Raw genomic sequence first — 17,867 nt, 5'->3', positions numbered from 1 at the left:
GCGGGGGTCCTCCGGGCAGGTGGGGATAGGCAGAGTGTTACGGGGATAGGCAGAGTGTTACGGTGTCAGCCGGCCCTTCTCTGTGCTGGGAAATAACAAATGCGCTTTGGTTCTGGCCAGGAGAAGGGAGGAAGCAGAGATACTTAGTTCTCTTGGTGCAAGGAGTACCCTGGATAAATCGAACAATTAGTGGTTGGGCATTGAACTCTGAGGTTTCTGAGCGTTTCAAAAGGCTACTTATTCCCAGAGAGACGGAAAGTAGCAACTTACAAACCAGGGCATTAGAAATAAAGAGAGGGCCTGGATACCCCGGTCCTTTTGAATCTTGACTGACAAGGTGTCATCCATCCCCTTTGAACTGGGACTGTTCTTCAGGCAATGAGGGTGGGAGGAAGGGAGGGAGCAGGGTTGAAGAGTTTTTCTCATTAAGTGGCCAGAGGCAAAGATTCCAGGGAGCTAAGCTCCTTGATGAAAGGGGAGCCAAGAATGACTGTCAGGGGAAGGGGGAGGCAGGGGTCTGGGGGAGGGGAGGAGAGACAAAGCCGGTGCATGGTTCTGGGCTGTCAGCAGCGCCTGTTGATTCAGCACCCATTAAGAGCAAGCCTCAGCTGGCCACTTGCCTCTAATATCTCCTGGGATTCTCACAAACCATGTGGGGCAGATACTTTTGCCACGCCCATTTCACAGGCAAGAATATCGAGGTTCAGAGAATCAGTTTAACGTGCCCAGCGTCTCATGGTTTTTCCCCAGTGGCCCTGGGAAGGCGGTGAAGGAAATCAAGTACCTAGAAACCATGTTAACAGTGAATATGAAAACAAAGCCAGCCTGACCTGGGTCAGGGACTGGACAGGACTGCAGAGTGGAGCCCAGGGGACGGATGGGACATGGCTGGTGAGCAGATCCTGGAGGAACCCAGCAGAAGAGGATGATCTGAGCAGGGCAGGTACCCAGGCAAGCGCCAGCTCTCTGTGGGCGGAAGGAAGGCTAGGGGCAGGTGATAGTGCCCTGAGCCTGGCTCACCCCCGTGCGAGCATCCTCTTGTTTGATATAGAAGCAAAACTTTCAAGCTAGTCTAGAACTGTCCTTGCACAAGTATTGCCTTCTTCCCTTTCCCCTGCCCTGTTTATTTTTTCCCACCATCCCTCCTCCTCATCTAAACACTATACATCTTGTGAGTTTATGCCTTCCCTTCCATGTTGCTGAACTTGCTGAAGGGTGGATATGTCTCCCCCCGCCCTCCACTGCCATATTCCTAGCACCCAAGGCAATATTTGACGCTTAATTCACACTCAATAAACATTTGCTGAATGAATCCGCAACAGTAATATGGTGGGGTCTCTAGGGCCCCCCACAGCCTTGCCCCTCTACTTCTAGCCTGGATCTATCCCGCTCTCAGGCACCCCAGCACCATGCCTGTGCACCAGGGAGCTAGTGAGGGTACATGGCAGGATCAACAGCCAGAGGTTGAGAACCTGGCTCTCACTCATGCTCGGCAGAGGTCAAGGAAGCCAAAGGTCTCGGTGGCAGTTAGCAAATGCAGGCGTTTGAATTGACTTAAAAAACAAAACAAAGATGAATTCTCCCCACTCCTTCACAACTCCTGGGACTATCCCACAGCCCCCCCTGTTCTCCAGGGGCTCTCCTCCATCCTGAGTCTGCTGGAAGGAGGAAAGCACTCCAGGTCTAGCAGAAGGAAAAGAAAGGAGAGATTAAAGCGACACCCCCTCTCCAGATCCTCCTATTTGAAATCTTTAGTAAGGCCTTGGAACAATCGGATGCCTTTTATTTCTAAACTCCTCTTGACTGTGAAGACAGCACCGAAGTCATGTAAGGTCAATGCAACTATTCGCCTAGGGAAATGGCTCAGGGGATGGGTTTTCTCTCCCCGGGCATCTGTGTGAAGACTCAAAGCCATCCTGCAAGGCCCTCTGGTTCTGAGCAATGTTTTGGGCTGGTGTTTGATAAACAGGAGGTTCTTTCTACACAAAGCACGCATGGCAGGTATTGTTCTTCCCGTGCACCTTGCTTACCTCTGCAAGGCCCCAGGTGCCCATGGGGGTGCCTGGTTGCCACACTGTCAGCACAAAATCTCCTTTTGAAACAAGCCTGGGTCTTCGCAGATGGCTTCACTCGATTGACCACAGTCACTCCTCTGCCTGGGACAAAATGAAATGTCCGCCCCGTCTGCCTGAGACATAGCTTCCGAGGCCACAGATGCTGAGCTGGCCCCTGCGTTTACTGACCACAGTGGGGTCAACCAACCAGAGTAAATGTATGCTGATGGTATGATGTCTTCTGATGCCAGTAATGTGTAGATGTAAACAAGAATGTATCCCTTATTAAAAGAAAATTCGGTAGTATTAGGACCCATTTTCAGATAAGTAGGAAAAGTTAAGCGATTCATCCAACTCTCAAGATTCCTCTGTTCCTGTCACTAGAATACCATGCTGCCCACTGGGTGTGCATGAGGGCGCGAATAGAACTGTGCAGTTAATGGCGTTAGTGAAAATCAGGAGGAAAAGGCACTGGGCCCCACAGCAGTATGTCCCTGTACGTGCACTCCTGGAGGGAAACCACCCTGTCTGCCCAGATACGTGTGTCTTTGCAGGAACTGGGGCAAAGAGGACCTATGCAGATTGCCAGAAAATCTACACAGGTGAAAGGCCTTTCTCACCCGTTGTCCTTGTGGGTGAAGGGAAGCTGCAAGAAAGGGGCTGTTTGGGATCAAGAGACACAGAGTGGGAGACGCAGTCTTAAGATTCAATGAGGGCAGGAAAGGAAAAGAAATGGGGGTTCAGTCTCTTGGTTCATTGATTCATCCAGCAAATATTTATTGCTGCCCAATCAGTACCAAGGTCTCTGCCAGTCCTTGCCCTCCAGGAACTTTTGTCTCTGTTCTGTCTATTATCTATGAATTCAACGATGTCTGTGGAGTACCAAGCCCTGGAGAACAGCAGGAAAGAAGTCAAACAAGGTCTCAGCCTCGTGGAGTCACAGCCTGGTGGAGAGGACACAGGCATTAAACTGCTAACTGTCCAAGCAGCTCATTATTTCCCTCTGTGGGTACGTTACCGTGGACAGGAATGGAGTGGCAGCCGGCAGTGGTAAGGGCAGCGCTGGAGAATCAACAGTAACAACCAAGAGAGAGCAGACCAGGGAGAACATGACAGCGAGGAAAGGACCAGAGGCAGCACAGTGTCACAGGCTCAGGTCAGAGGGAGCCTGGGCCCCCCGGGAATCTGGACAGGGAGAGCAAGCCATCTCCAGCAAGGGAGAAATGGTCTCATGGAAACAGGTGGGGGCTCGGACAGCCTCCATTCCCCCTTGCTTTCTTGCTGGTCAAGAATATCGAGTGTGCCGTGCTGGTAGCTTTGTGATTCTCTCAATTCACCCACCTCATGGGTGCTGTCACTCTACGCAGATGAGGAGCCGGGTGCTCAATAGGGTGGGTGCCGTCACCCAGAGCAGGTCACAGAGCTCTTGTGTGGCTGAGCGGGGACTGAGACCCAGATCTGCCTCATGGCCCACCATAGCACGCTACTACTAGGTCTTGGTTGTCTGAAGGGAGACAATAACTCGCACCCCTCAGCCCAACCACCATCTAACAGATGAAGAAAGCAGGCTCGGAGGGGTGGACCAACTACCTGGGCCCCCTCGCACAGGGTTGTTCAGGGAAGAGAGCTCTTCCTGGCTCAGGTGGACCTTGCACTCGGCAGAAGCAGAATATACAGTGGAAGGAAGCCTGACCACTGTATATTCTAGCAGTCAGTGGGCATCTTGGACTGGAGAGATAGGCTCCCCCTGCTGGCCAGACCGCTAGCAGGCAGGAGAAACCCTAAATAGCTCACTTTTAAAAGGGAGACTCGTTACTTCAGTGTGTTGGGTAAAGACTGACAGGCCCCAACACAGAGGACAGGTTTTGCCAAAGTCTGAGGCTTTCAAAGTGGGCCAGAGCCATGTAGTATATATATATAGCCTGACTTCTGACAGAAAGGGCTTCGTGGGGGCAACCAAAGGAGAGACTATCTTGATTCTGTCCATAACCTAGCTCAAGTGCTGGGAATCTGGAAAATTGGCAATTTTCTAAGCACAGTAATTTTTGTAGCCGTTCTGACACATGATCAGCTAACCGACAACAAAAGCTCTGGAAAAAGGGGAGTGTATTGAGTGGCTCAGTTAGGTGAGGGGATAAATATAAATCTATGGGGATAGCCCCAGTGTCCAGAGATAGATGGCCAGTAACTTTGAGGCATTTGACACATAGGTCAAATACTTAGGGACATTGAGTCTTTATAGTTCTTAATAACATTGAAGGTCAAAAAGACACCAGTTCTTACCAACAAATTTAGCGAGAATCGGTGAAAATGCCGAGGCTGTCTGTAGGGAAAGAGGAATTCAGGCACATGGGCTTGTGAATCAGCCCATGGTCCTGAGGAGAAGTGACTTGACCAGATGATGCATCCCTGTGCCCTTGCTCATGCCACTCTTGGGGACAAATCATGAGGAATCAGCTCAAAAAGAATCTTTAGAGAGGGGGATCGTCTGCCCAGGTGCCTGCAGTGAGAGGACAGAACCTAAAATGCTGTGTTCGGAACATCCTGGGGCTTCAGAAATTCCTTTCTCGAGTCAAGAGAGACAACTTGCCACAAACCAAGGGCACCAGGATGCATTGCTTTGTGACTTTAGATGTATCGCTTAACCTCTCTGAGCCTCAGTTTTCTTCTCAATTAGGTGGGGGTAATACTAGATCCACCCCCCCCCCCCAGGGGTTGTGTATTGAAGGAATTCGTTTCTCTAAAGGCTACACGCTGTGCCCTGTGTGTTTAACAGTCCCAGGTGCCACTGGAGGGAGACTAGGAGACGGCGCTCGCTCGCCAAGGATGAGGCAGCATCGGGGAGTCTCAGATTTACACGCTGAAAGGAAGCTGGTACCTCTTGACTCCTAGTTTATCTTTATGGCAAAGTCAGAGACGGGAGAATCAACCTGCCACAGCTACCCAGGAACCCACCAAAACGCACGGGAAGCGCTTCAGAGGGTGTTACACTCGCCTAATAAGGAGAGGAAAACGCTGGGCCAGGCTCCCGGCTCCCACCAGAGCGTCCAGCCTGGGGTGTCTTCAGGATCTGGACATGCACGTATTTGGGGGCTGGTTCTGTGTCTGGGGTGTGAGAACCCCAAGTTCGCAATTTTTATCTCGTCTCTGCAGAGAGGAAATCGGCCCAAGTTGCAGCGTGGGATGGGCCGGGGCGCCCCGCTGCCCCGGCTGCCGTCCGGCGCGGCTCGGGAGCGCGGCGGGCGCCCCGGGTGCCGGGGCGGCGGGTCCCGCGGGGGAGGGCGGCGCCCCGGGCCGGGGGGTCGGGGGGCCCGGGCGCCCACCGTGCCCCGCGGGAGCCCTCCGCCGCCAGCAGGGGGCGCCGTGGGGCGCGCGGGCGGAAGGCCGGGGTGCGCGGCGCCGCCGCCGGCCCCCCCGCCGCCGGCCCCCCGGGCGGCCGCCCCGCCGCGGCGGGGCTGCGGGACGCGGCCGGGGGAGGCGGCCCGCGCGCCCGGGAGCGCCGCGCCACCGCCCGGGCCGCGGCCGCCGGAAGCGCGCGCGCCGCGGGGGCGGGGCCGGGAAGCGCTTCCGGGGGCGGGGGCGCGGGCTGGGGCGGCTGCCGGAGCGGCGGGGACGGGCCTGGCGCCGGCGGCGGCGGAGGGGCGCCGCGGCGGGCGATGTGAGCGCGGCGCTCTCGGCAGGTGAGGCGCCCCGGCCCGCGAGGGCGCGCGGCGGGCGAGGCGCCGGCGGGCGGGGGGCCGCCCTCGGCCGCTGTCCGGCGCGTCTGGGCGCGGCGGGGCGGGAGCCTCGCGCCTGGTCAGCCCGGCGGGCGGGCGGGCCGGGGCCGGGGCCGCGGCCGGGCGGGGTCGGAGGCCCCGGGCACCTGCTCGGCGCGGGCGCGCCCCGGGGGCCGCGGAGCTCGGTCCCGGCGCCCCCGGCCGGGCCGAGGGGCGCCCCGGCCGGCTGCCCCGGGCTCCCCGCCTTCGCCTCGGGCGCCCCGGGCTCCCCGGCTTCCGGACCCGCGTCCCCGGGGCGCTCCCCTTTTGTACGGGAGCCGGACGGCTGAGCTCCGGGGCGCCGTCCCGAGCGCGGGGTCGGCCCGCGGGGCTGCCGCGGGGCCCCTCCCAGGTGCACCGGCGGCCGCGGCGGGCGGGCTTGGCCCCGGACGTCAGCGCGGCCACCTCGCCCGCCGGTCCCGCTCGGCGGAGGCCGGTGCACCGCCCGCCAGGCCGGCGGCTGGGCTCTCGGGCAGCGCCGGTTTGGGAGTGTCAGTCTCGAGGCCCTCGGCCAGCGTCTGCCACCCCGGACCTCAGTTTCCCCTTCCTCCTCAGGGCCCTTCCCGCTCTGCCGTTCTCTGTGGGGGGGGATCGGAAGGGCTCCCCCTGGTTCAAGATCGGGGGCGGTTTCTCTGAGGACTTCTGGCAAATGTGGACTTTTAAGCCACTTAATGCACTCGGTTTCAGACAGACTTTAAAATGGCTTTAAGAGGCATTCTTCAGCCTTACCTTTATCATAATTCATCCCTGGCTTTTGTTCCTAGGACTAGTCAGTCACGTCCCGCCGAGTTTTCTCATGCACACTTTTTTTGTTGTTTATTTTTGCCCGTTTTCTCTTTGTTCCCTAGTCCAGGCCCTGTTTGCTTCACATCTGGATTATTGCAACAGCTTCTTAGCTGGTTTCTGACTTCAGAAGGCCCCCCTCACCCCCAACCCCCCCCATCCTTCCTTTATGCTAATGCCAAACTTAATATAGGAAGTCAAAAAAAGAGTTGAGTGCTTGCTTGCTTATTAAATGTCAAGATGCTGTTCCATGTGGTAAAGGAAGCTGTTAGAAGGCACACTTACGGCCTCCAGGCAGCTCCACCCTGGGTGCTGAGGCTACCTGTGAAGAGGTAATTGGTTAATGAGACAAGGTGCTGTAGAATTGAGAAGAAGGAGAGATGGTGGGTACCGCAGGCCAGTGGTCAGGGAAGGTGTGGTGGGGGGCGGGGTTTGAGCTGAGGGTTAAAGGCTGAGTGGGACTCGGATGGGAAAAGTGCAGTCAGACCCAGTGATCCCCGGGACTTAGTGAGTGCATCAGTTTCCTTGTGGCGATGGCGTCCCTGAGATTGTAGTAGGATGAAAGCTTGGACCTAGTTCCCAGAGCAGCTTGAACATTTGGCCAAAGTTGAAACTACTCCAAAGACAGTGGTGAGCAACAGGAGACTTGGGTGGTTCATGGTCATTGGCAGGCGGGGAGGGAGAGGCTGGGGGCTAGATCAGCCCAGAGGCCCTGCTTGATGCTTCCAAGCTGAGCAGGAGCCCTTGTCTGTCACATTGTGTCCAGCCATTGCCCACCCTGTCTGCTCCGTACTCCTTGTTTGGCCTGCTGCACCTGCCTGCACCGCACTCCCTGCTCCCCGTCTGCCCCTGCACAGGCAGGTTCAGAACTCGGGCTCAGTTTCTGTTGTTCCCCCTTTTGAAGTGCTGGCCTCCCTTTTCTTCTCTGTAAATTCTCCGTTTCACTTCCTTCAAGCCCCTGCTGAAGATAAACTTCCCCCAGAGGGTGCTCCCTGACGCCCTACCCCCATGCCCACGCAGGGCTCCAAGCAGAGGTGCAGGCTTGGCACTCGCTCCTGATTGTTGAAGTTATTGAACTTGTTCTGGGGCTGTGGGGGCTGTGGGGGCGCCGTGCATCTTAGTGCCTCTCTTGGGGCCCTCGGAGTAGCTGAGACTGTAGTTGGGCTTTGTAACAGGCGCTCAGGTGCTGCCGGGGTTTTGTTGGTAAATAACTGTAAAAAAAAAAAAAAAACAAAAAACAACAACTTTGACCCTCCTCTTCCTTTTCAAGGAGAATTTGTTGTCAGCTTTCTGGGCCATGTACCGTTTATGTTGAATGCTGCCTTTCAGGGTGGACGTTTTCAGCTTTTATTCTTAAGGTGCAGAAAACATAAAATGAATCTTTGACACGTTAAAATGTTTACTCTTGATCCTGGGAAAAGGAGAAAATCATAGAATTCTTCAGTTAGAGGCTGTGGGGAAATCATATCAGCTTTGGAGCTGGATGGGCTTGGCTTTGCCAGCCAGGCTTCTTCTGAGCTGTGTGAACTTGGGCATTTTATATAACGTCTCAGAACCTCTGTTTTCTCATCTGTCACATGGAGAGAAAAATAATTTAATAGGGTTGCTCAGAGTTTTTGAAAAGTATGCAAAAGAAGTAGCAAAATTGGTAGCACCGAGTCAGCGCTTCACACAGTGTCATGTCATCAGGACTGTTGGGTGGAGGATTGGTGGGTGGGGCAGTGACCGCCGCTGTGCCCAGTAGCCTCCAGGTGGTGGATTTCTGCGCCTCTGGAACCTCCTACCTGCATTGGAGGCACTAGAATGACATCATTATACCTCATTCGCGTTAATTGTCCTATTGCTTTAGCTTAAAGTCTCCCTCATGTTCTTCAGACTTCTTAATTGTGTCCATTTAATGTTTTGTGTCTGACAAACTGCTGACGTTAGCTTAGTGCAGGTCATCAGCATGATGCAGTTTAATTTCTGACGGTTATTTTCTGGTTGGCATTGGTGGCGTGGAACACCTCACAGGAAAATGCAATTCAAGGCGAGCTTTTCTTATCCTTTTGTCATAAGAAGCAGGACTTACTGTATTTTCCAGATCCGGAGCCCCTTGAAATGCCAGCACTAGGCAGATAAGCTGCTATTCCTTGACATTTTTGAGTTATTTGCCTTAAAGAAGCTTATTCATTCTTTTACTTGACACAAATCTCCTAATTCATGATTAGACTATGAAATATCAGTTTGCCTGTTTCACACACAAGTGAAAAAGAGTGGTCATTATGCAGAAAGGGCTGCAAACTACTCCAGGCATAAGTGGTAACCCCTTAATTATGTGGGGATCAGTTTAGCGGCAATGTCCTCCACCGAGAATTCTCTTTCCACTCCAAGATAGTCAGTAAGAATCGGGCACCCATTAAAAACCCGGTGTTTCCCCAATGTGCCTGCATTGAAATCTTACAGGAGGTAAGAATTCTGGCTCTGCAGACTGACAAATGCAGGTTAGAATCCTGACTCAGCCAGGCATGAGCTGAGTGATGGGGGAAGGCTTCTCAGTCTCGGAGTTTGTCTCCTGGGCTGTAGAACTGGGAGCATTGCGACAGGTCGCCCAGTGTGGCTGGGCGGTGAAGATGCAGTGAGCAGGCAGAGTGCACACAGCAGGCGCTCAATAACCACCCTTGATGTTGCCAGGAGGTTAAAGACCATCACCCCAGGAAAGCTCAGAAGAAGCCTCTGGCGTTTGCAATGACTGAAAGACAAACCCCACCAGCCAGCACTCTCAGAATTCCTGTATCTGAGCAGACCTGGAGAATGTTAACGCCTTGGTAGGAAATGTAACAGTTTGGATAAAAATGGTCTTTCAGGCTCACATGAATTAATGCAGTAAGAACTCTAGACTTGTTTTCTTTTAAATTAGGATGAGTGCTTCATGAATATCCATCGCAGAATGCCGTTTTATTTATTTTTTTCTTGCATAGGGTTTCAGTAGCACCAGAATGTTTCATGCAGCCCTGGTGTTATTCGGCTGCTGCCTTCTAAAGGATTAGATTGTAATTCTTGACAGCTCAATTTTAGTTTTGATCTAGACCCAGGCAGAAACACCTAGAAAAGTTATTTTTATGTAGTTGTCCCGGCTGTTGCCATGCCTATGGTCCCCAGCCCTTCCATCTGTGGTCTTTTTAATGACGTTGTATGCGAATCGGATCTCTGGGTCCTCAGAACCGATGAGGGAGCCCAGTAGGAGCAAGTGACTGAAGCGGCAGGTGCAAATCTGGCTTGGGAATCATGAGCATCTTGATTGAAAGTAATGGGTACCGTCTGGTCCCTTAAACAACTTTCAGAGTTGTCACTTGCTTCCCTTTCTTGGGAGTGACAACAGGTTTTTTAAATGAATGGGGTGAGGCTGTCGATGGGTTAGATAGGAAGGTGCTACCTTGCTGGATTCTGCCTGCCACCCGGGACCCTCTGCCGTCTTGGGTCGTCAGCTGGGAAGGTTGAACCCTGAGTACACAGCTCTGGGGACAGTCCGTGGACTTGAGCCACCAGCTTGGTGTAGGTTGTGTCACACTGTTGGGCCGAGGCACGCGGAGTGAGGGCAGCAGCGGAGCTGGAAAAAATAGACCCGCTCAGATCACTTAATTTTCACTGTGTGCTCTTGTTCCTGTGGCAGTTCTGAGCTTCGCCCAGGAATGGTGTAGAGGGGTCTTCGAGAGCCATGTGGTATTTGGCCCAGAAGACATGTGTGAGTCCTTCTCATCTCTAGGTCTTTTTAAAATGGGTCAGCAGGGGCCTCCCTGGTGGTGCAGGGGTTGCAGTCTCAGCGCTGTCAGGCTGTTGCCAGCCACTGCAGCATGAGTTTGAGCCCTGGCCAGGGAGCTGACCCACATGGCACAGCAGACCTCTCCTGTCTCCCCGCTGCTCCCCTCAGCAGTATATTTCAGTCAGTCTGCCTGTTCTGCTCCCCACTCTGTCTCTGGTGAATCCGCTCACCCCCTGTACCTCTGGCCTACACCCCAGTTCTTGTATGCATAAATAAGTAATAATAAATCTTTAAAAAGAAAATAAAATGGGTCAGCAGTGTGGGAAGACGTCACCAGTTCAGGTTCTGCTTTTCATTGTTTCATTTCCTCAGCCTAGCAGAAGGCCTGATGCAGAATGTTGCAGAAAGACTTGTACCTGGAAATGTTAGCTGGAGGGTCTGGTGAGAGGGGTCTCCTCTTCCACCAGGAGGCATTTTATGGCGCCTCTTACAGGAGCAGCCAGCTCCTCTGCAGCCAGCTCTCTTCTCTGTTTTCTCTTTGAACTGCCCTCATCTCACCACCCTGATCCTCAGTTCGGACAAGTTTAGTGAGTCCCTCTTGGTATCTCCAGGTCTAATGTTTCTCTGCAGCTGCAGCCCCATCCTTCCTGTCGCTTGTTGGAGGTCTCTGTGCAGACGCCCAGGGGCAGCCCCAGAGCAGCTGGTCTGAGAAAGGCTAGCAGCCCTCCGCCTCCAGGTCCTGGCCACTCCCTCTTTGCACTCATGTTCAAAATGTCTGTGGCCAGAATTCAGTTTGAATTCTTTAATCTAGTATTCAGGGCCCTCCACATTCCAATGGTGGCACTTCCCTACCTCGTTCCTCGTACCTGGGCCTGGCCACTTGCCCAGACACCATCCGTTTCACTCCGCTGTTCTCTGCTCCTGCCATTCCTTCTGTCTGGAGTGTTCTTTCTGTTCCATTTGAAATGCAAAGCTCTGTTCAAATATTATTTCCACCATGAAGTTTTTCTTTGTTCTATTTTGATTTTTTAAAAATCTTTTTTGGTCAGAAGTAATCAGTCTTGTCATTGCTCCTCGTAGTTCTTTGTTTCTGCCTCAGTAATTGTCTGCTTGATACAGTAATTACCCATTTGCAGCCTGTCTTTCTCTAGATTCTTTGGTTAAAAAATTATGTGTATTTTAAGTGAAATCTTGTCTTAAAAAAAACTTTTCGTGAGAATAATACAACTATGTGATAAAAACTTTAGAAGATATAAAAATCTGTTTTCCTTCCATCTCGGCTCTCTTTAGTCCTACCCTGAAGTATTAACATTAATACTTTCACATGACTCCTTCCAGAATGGATGCAGCTGCATACATTTGTTATTTTTAAGAGAAATAGAAGGGAATCACCTATAAACAAATTGTTCACTATCTTGCTGTTTTTTCAGCAAAATGCTTTCATATCAAAGCATACAGATCTACCTGTTCTTTTTAACAGCTGCATAATATTTCAGTGCCTGTTGATTTTTGGGATGAGTTTCCTTTTGGCGGATTTTGAAGTGGTTCCCCCGCTTTTAAGTTTATTTATTTTTGGCTATATAGCAAGTAAAAATGTTTAGTGGACATCCTTATACATATATCCTAACATGCTTTCCTAAGTAGTGTATATTTATGGCCTCGATTCCTAACAGTTAATTGTGGGCCAAATGGAAAATGCCTTGTAAATTCTGATAGATATGACCAGATTATCCCCCAGCTCTGTTAAAATGTGTGTAATTCTGATGAGTTCCAACTGGTATCCCTTCTTTCCTTTTTGTAATTCACATGGATAAAGCTCAACATCTTTTCATGTTTTTGTCATTTGTCTTTTTCTTTGAGCTGCTCGTATTCTTTGCTTTTTCTTCCACAGCATTTTGCATGTTAGCCCAATCGATGTGAGTTATAATGTATATTAAGGACTCTGAAAAGTCATCCAGTGTCAACCATGCACACATTTTCCCTCCATATCTTGTGGCTTTGGGAGGGGATTATTTTTTCATTGTACACGTTTATGTTGTTGGATGTATTTGCATTTGTGGCTTCTGGGATGTATGGCACACTTGTAAAGGACTTAAAATCATTATTATAAATTCATTCATGCTTTCATTTAGTTTTGTGTATATGTGTGTGATAATCAAGTCTGTTTAAAATACTGTCAAAAGGATAGGATGATATTAATTGGAAAATAGTAAGCCCCCCCCCTTACCTTTCCTGATGTTTTGTTGGTAAACACCTAGCTCCTTTGAAAACTCAGGGAGCTGCATTTTCTGCGAATGGTGCTTGCTTTGACGTGAGCCCATAGTGTTATCACATAGACGTGAAGTCATTGCCCTTTTGCATCTTTTGCTCAAACTCAGTGGGAGGGGTAGGATGAAAGGAGGAGCAGAGCATCAACTGTTGTCTGCTCCCTCTTCTCTGCACCGGCCATGTCCGTTAGAGAGGGTCAGCAGCTTCCCTCTCTCTGCAAGCACAAGGCTGTAAGCCTCTAAAGCTCCTTCAGGTGAAAATGCTTTGGAACTCAGATTAGGGTATCTTTCCCTTGTTTGTTGCATTCCAGAACAGAGTCTCCTTGACCTGATGGGGCTGGTGATAATGGTCTGTAGCTTTTTTGGGTGGGATCTTGCAACTTTATAGCTCAAGCAGCTTTGTACACTAAGTTTTGTTGTCATGTGGTCTTGCATCAGATTTTAGTTTTTATTTTATTTTTTTTTTTTGAGATTTATTTATTTATCCAAGCACTGGGTACAGTCAGAAGCGCGGGAGGGTGAGAGAATTCACCAGCTCCAGAGTGGGGGGCAGAGCAGGCAGAAGGACCGAAGTACACTGCTGAGGGGAGCAGCGGGCGGCAGGGGAGGTCTGCGCGCCATGGGGGACCCTCCTCTGGTGGCCGGGGAGCAGCCGGGGATCGAACCGGCGCCGCAGAGGCTGCGGGCAGCTTTGCAACCCAGCGCTCAACCGCTGCACCACCAGGGAGGCCCAGATTTTAGTTTTTATAGTGTGCATGCGTGTTTGTTTCTAGAACCCCTCTCCTTCACTTTTTACTCCAGGTCAGTAGGAGGAGTGTCCCTGGCTGGCCTGTGCCCACAGTGCCTCGCTGTATAAATGGCTTCCCTTCTCCGGGTGCCGAGTCTGCCTGACTCCCCAGAGTGTGTCCCTTTTCTTCCCCAGGCTGCCGGCCCCCCCCCCCCCATCCAGTTCTGGCCTGCACTGGCCTTGCTGTCTGTGCTTCACACAGCTTCCTTGCTGCTCGATCAGGCCTAGGCAGCCTCCACTGCCTGTGCTTGCTTTGTGAACCCTAGTCTCAGGGCTGCTGTGAGCCCTGCTGAACTTGGGATGAACCTCTGTCTTCTTGGCAGCATGCGCTCTCCATGACTTTCACCTTCAGCCACCAAAAGGACCAGTCACTTGAGCCCTAGACCAGTGGTTTCTAATTAATTGAGGCTTTGCCCTGTAAAGACAGCTATTTATTTAAAGTGGGCAAAACAAGCCAGAGGAGGGGACTCCGCGGGGGAAGGGGAGAAAAGCGGTGCCTGTGGACGGCATAGCACACTTAACTGAAGGACCACCTGGAACGTCTCATCGGTTCACAGCCCTTATGCCTACGGATGATTTCGTTCTAGAAAAGAGGGAGATTTCGATCTAGAAAGAGGGCGTTGCTGTAAATTCCTATGGCTGAACTCTGCTTACTCACAGGGGATGTGCATTTGTACTTTTGGTAGAAATGACTAAAATGTCTCCATTTGCCCTTCATCTTCCTCCTCACAGGAAGGAGGTAGAGCCCTGGCAGTAACAGGAGGTTTGCCTCCTGCCCCTTCCCCGGCACCACCCCTGAGCAGGGAGGTAACCTGGGGCACCCTCTCTCGACTTGTTCTTCAGCTGGCCGTTCTGTTGGCCCTGGGCAGTAAATAAGGATAAGGAGTTATTGTGTGGAGTCCAGATGGGCAGACTTTGGGACAGTCCTAGGATAATTCGCCTGGTGGAGCCTCAGTTTTTCCATCTCTAAAATGGGAGTAATAGTATACCTGCTCTCTGGGGGAAGGTCAAGATTATGCGAAATTATGCAAATAAGACCTTAACAACATGCCTAGCATGTGTCAGCCAGTAAACGGTGGGTGGTGGTGGTGGTGGTGGTGGTGGTGGTGGTGGTGGTGGTAGTGGTGGTGGTAGTGGAGGAGGAGGAGATGATGGACTTTCCCAAGTAAGAGAGGGGAGGCTCAGGAGCGTGGTGGGAGGTGGAGTGATCCCCATTTACAATTGCCGAGGCTGGTGAGGAGGGGTGGACACTAAGTGGACCCAGTGTAGGCTCTGCCCACGTCCGAGGTGGTCCTGTTCAGGAACCCACCAGAGAAAGCCGTCGTGGAGGAGTGTCTGTGTGAGGCGCAGGTCTGAGGTCAGCTTGGGTCACGGAGAGCGGGGTGTTTGTGTGCCCATTTGGTGGTGTGAGCAGAAGAGGACTGTGGAGAAGTGAGGAGCTGGCAGTCTGAGCTTCCAGGCTATTTCTCTGTGTGTTTTTTGAAAGAAATATTTCACATTCTTTTCCAGAATATAGTTTTTACAAACAAAAACAAAATATTGTTTAAATATTAATGGTATTAAAGAAAAATATCCAGCTTGTATATGCTTGGTTTTTAAATTAAAATACAGCAATGTAAATGTCTAGTTGGGGATTTTTTTTTTTTTTTTTGGTCTAATACAGTGTGACAGAAAGACTTCTGATTAATCTGTTGAATTAAAGAATAATACTGAAGAATTCTGATGTATTTAGTGAGTGGAATAATCAAATTCATTATTGTTTTCTGAAGCAGCTGCAAACCTAGTCTAAATGAAAAACTAATATAAATCGCTTCTGCATTATCAAAAATGAATTCCATTCCTCTGTCTCTCTGAGTTGGGAGGAATCTGCTTCAAGCCTTTGTCAAACTGCAAGCCTGGGACTCTTGCTCATTTTGAATTCCCTTTGGTTTTGTGCATGCAGAAGATTGAAATTGAATGCATATTTCCTATAAATGTAGAAAATAATTTAAATTTCCAGTCAGCATGCCATTTTAGTGATTGCAATTAAATCTAATACTTGCAGCATATATGACAAAGGCTAATTTCCTTCATTTGCAAAAAGGCTCTGATAATTCAATAAAAACAGCAAAAATGGGCAAAGGATATGAAGTAAGTGGCTCAGAGACGAACTTAGACAAATTGCCATTACCCACGAGAAAAGGTGATCAGCCTCATTTACAGGGCAACAAATGCCCATCAAAATAATGAGTTAGGGGCCTCCCCGGTGGCGCAGCGGTTGAGCGCTGGGTTGCGAAGCTGCCCGCGGCCTCGGCGGCGCCGGTTCGATCCCCAGCTGCTCCCCGGCCACCGGAGGAGGGTCCCACATGGCGCGCAGACCTCTCCTGCCGCCCGCTGCTCCCCTCAGCAGTGTACTTCGGTCCTTCTGCCTGCTCTGCTCCCTGCTCTGGCTCTGGTGAATTCTCTCACCCTCCCGCGCTTCTGACTGTACCCAGTGCATGTATAAACAAAACAAACAAACAAATAAAATAAATAAATAAAAAACATGCCTCTATTTTTAAAAAAAAAAAAAAAAGAAAGAAATTAAAAAAAAAAATAATGAGTTAACACTTTCCACCCATCAGTTGGACAAAAAAGAGAAAGTGTAACAGCGGTTGTTGCCGTGGGGTTGGGGGAGCAAGCGTTTCCACCTTCTCTTGGTGAAAGGGTAGTTGCTGCTACCTTTGGGGCGCAGTTTGGTGTCAGGGACCCACAGTGCCTGTGCTGGGGGATACTGGGCTGTTCTGTTTCCTCTCTTGGGTGTCAGTGGGGCAAGGGTCATGTCCTTTGTGCCACGCCCGTCTATGGAATACTGTGCAGTCAGAAGAGAGAATAAGTGTGCTGTGGAAGGATTTTAAGGTTTTTAAGAAAACAGTTCAAAGTCATTTATACTGCCTGTGTGTGTGTTCATAGTGGTCTCCGAAGGGCACCACGGAGTCTCTCACCAGGGATTGTCTTCAGGAAGAAGGGCTGGGAGGGTTTACTGTTCACTCTCTGATTTTTTCTGTGCTATGATTTGAAGATCTACCATATGTATATATATTTTAAAGATAAAATCAAATACTGATCTGACTTGGGTGTAGGCTGACTTGCATTCCATACAGGGGAGCAATCCAGACCAACAAAAAACCAGTGAGTCCCTGGAAAACTGCTGATAAGGAGTGGAGGATCGAATTTTTTTTTTTTTTTTTTTAAGATTTATTTATTTATTTGTTTGTTTGTTTGTTTATACAAGCACTGGGTACAGTCAGATGTGCGGAAGGGTGAGAGAATTCACCAGAGCCAGAGGGGGAGCAGAGCAGGCAGAAGGACCGAAGTACACTGCTGAGGGGAGCAGCGGGCGGCAGGAGAGGTCTGCATGCCATGCGGTGGCTGGGGAGCAGCTGGGAATCCAACCAGTGCTGCAGAAGCCGCGGGCAGCTTCGCAACCCAGCGCTCAACCGCTGCGCCACCGGGGAGGCCCTGGAGGATCTAATTTGAACTCCATGTCCCAACGAGAGGTTCTGTTCCCTTTACCTCAGGACCCCGGCCACTGGGTGTAGGGCTTGTGATTATTAGGCTTTTTGTTCTCTTGGCCAGGTGATGTGCCCAGGACTTAAGTTACCTGCAAATTCCCTGCATGTCAGTCTTCTAGAAGCCTCTTACTCAGGAGTGTTGCTTGTTAGCAGCTTCTGGGAGGAGTCTTTGAATCTCATTGTCACTGCGGAAAGGAAGTGTTAATGTACAGGAGAGCAGAGTGAGTGCCTCCTTTCTCATTTTGCAGGAAAATGGAATCCCTCTCTTAGGTGTTAATCATAGTCTTCGTTTTTTCTCCTCACTGATTTTCTTTCAAGTGTAGTTCTCTATTTTTCTTCTGAGAAGAAGATAAAAAGCCACACAGGAGGAGGAAGCCTCATTGTGAAGCTATTTTCATTTTTATAGATGATTTCAGAAATGCTTTATTGCTTTCATTTCTCTTCTGGTTTCTGCACCTTTGAACCCACCATCTTTTTGCCTTTTAATTCCAAAAGTCACCACTTATATATCCTTGAGTCAGGAAAATGCTGTAATGAATAGGTGACATTTGCCCACTTACTAGGTGTTGGTCAACAGCTATTTTCCTAGAAAACTCTCTGGTCTGGTTACGAGCACAGCCCCTGGAGCAGATTTTAATCTAGTAGTTGTGGGATGTTTGGTGAGTGTCTGAATTTTCTTTCCTTAGTCTCTTCATCTGTAAAATGGGGACAGTCCTAGTATTTCCCTCACAGAGTTGGTAAGGGGATCAAATTAGCGAATAGAGGTAAGGTGTTTAACCCAAGGGAAGTACTCAGTTTATGTAAGCTGTTTTACATAGCCATTCGTGAACTTCCCTCATTTAATGATTATACCAGCCTTGTTAGGTAATAGTTCTTATAAGCCTTTTTCTAGAAATGAAAATCAAACCTAACTGAGGCATCTTAGCCTCAAAAATGTTTGAAAATT

General features: G+C 50.4%; 1 protein-coding gene across 2 annotated transcripts in view; it reads left to right on the top strand.

The window, feature by feature from the left end:
* Window positions 1-17,867, top strand: part of ZBTB34 (zinc finger and BTB domain containing 34) — a 46,521-nt gene that overhangs the window by 15,098 nt on the left and 13,556 nt on the right. The window contains exon 1 of one of the 2 annotated variants that reach the window (XM_037492762.2): window positions 5,693-5,734. The exons of the other annotated variant lie outside the window; for it this stretch is intronic. The gene's annotated coding sequence lies outside the window, so the exon portion shown is untranslated. Of the gene's footprint in view, window positions 1-5,692; window positions 5,735-17,867 lie in introns of those variants that run through there. 2 annotated transcript variants of the gene reach the window in all.

This window comes from Talpa occidentalis, unplaced genomic scaffold (genome assembly GCF_014898055.3).
Source record: "Talpa occidentalis isolate TD23 unplaced genomic scaffold, MPIMG_talOcc4v2.1 talOcc4.7, whole genome shotgun sequence".
Taxonomy (NCBI): Eukaryota; Metazoa; Chordata; class Mammalia; order Eulipotyphla; family Talpidae; genus Talpa; species Talpa occidentalis.
Note: the sequence above shows the minus strand (reverse complement) of the source record. Positions and strands in the feature narration are given on the sequence as shown.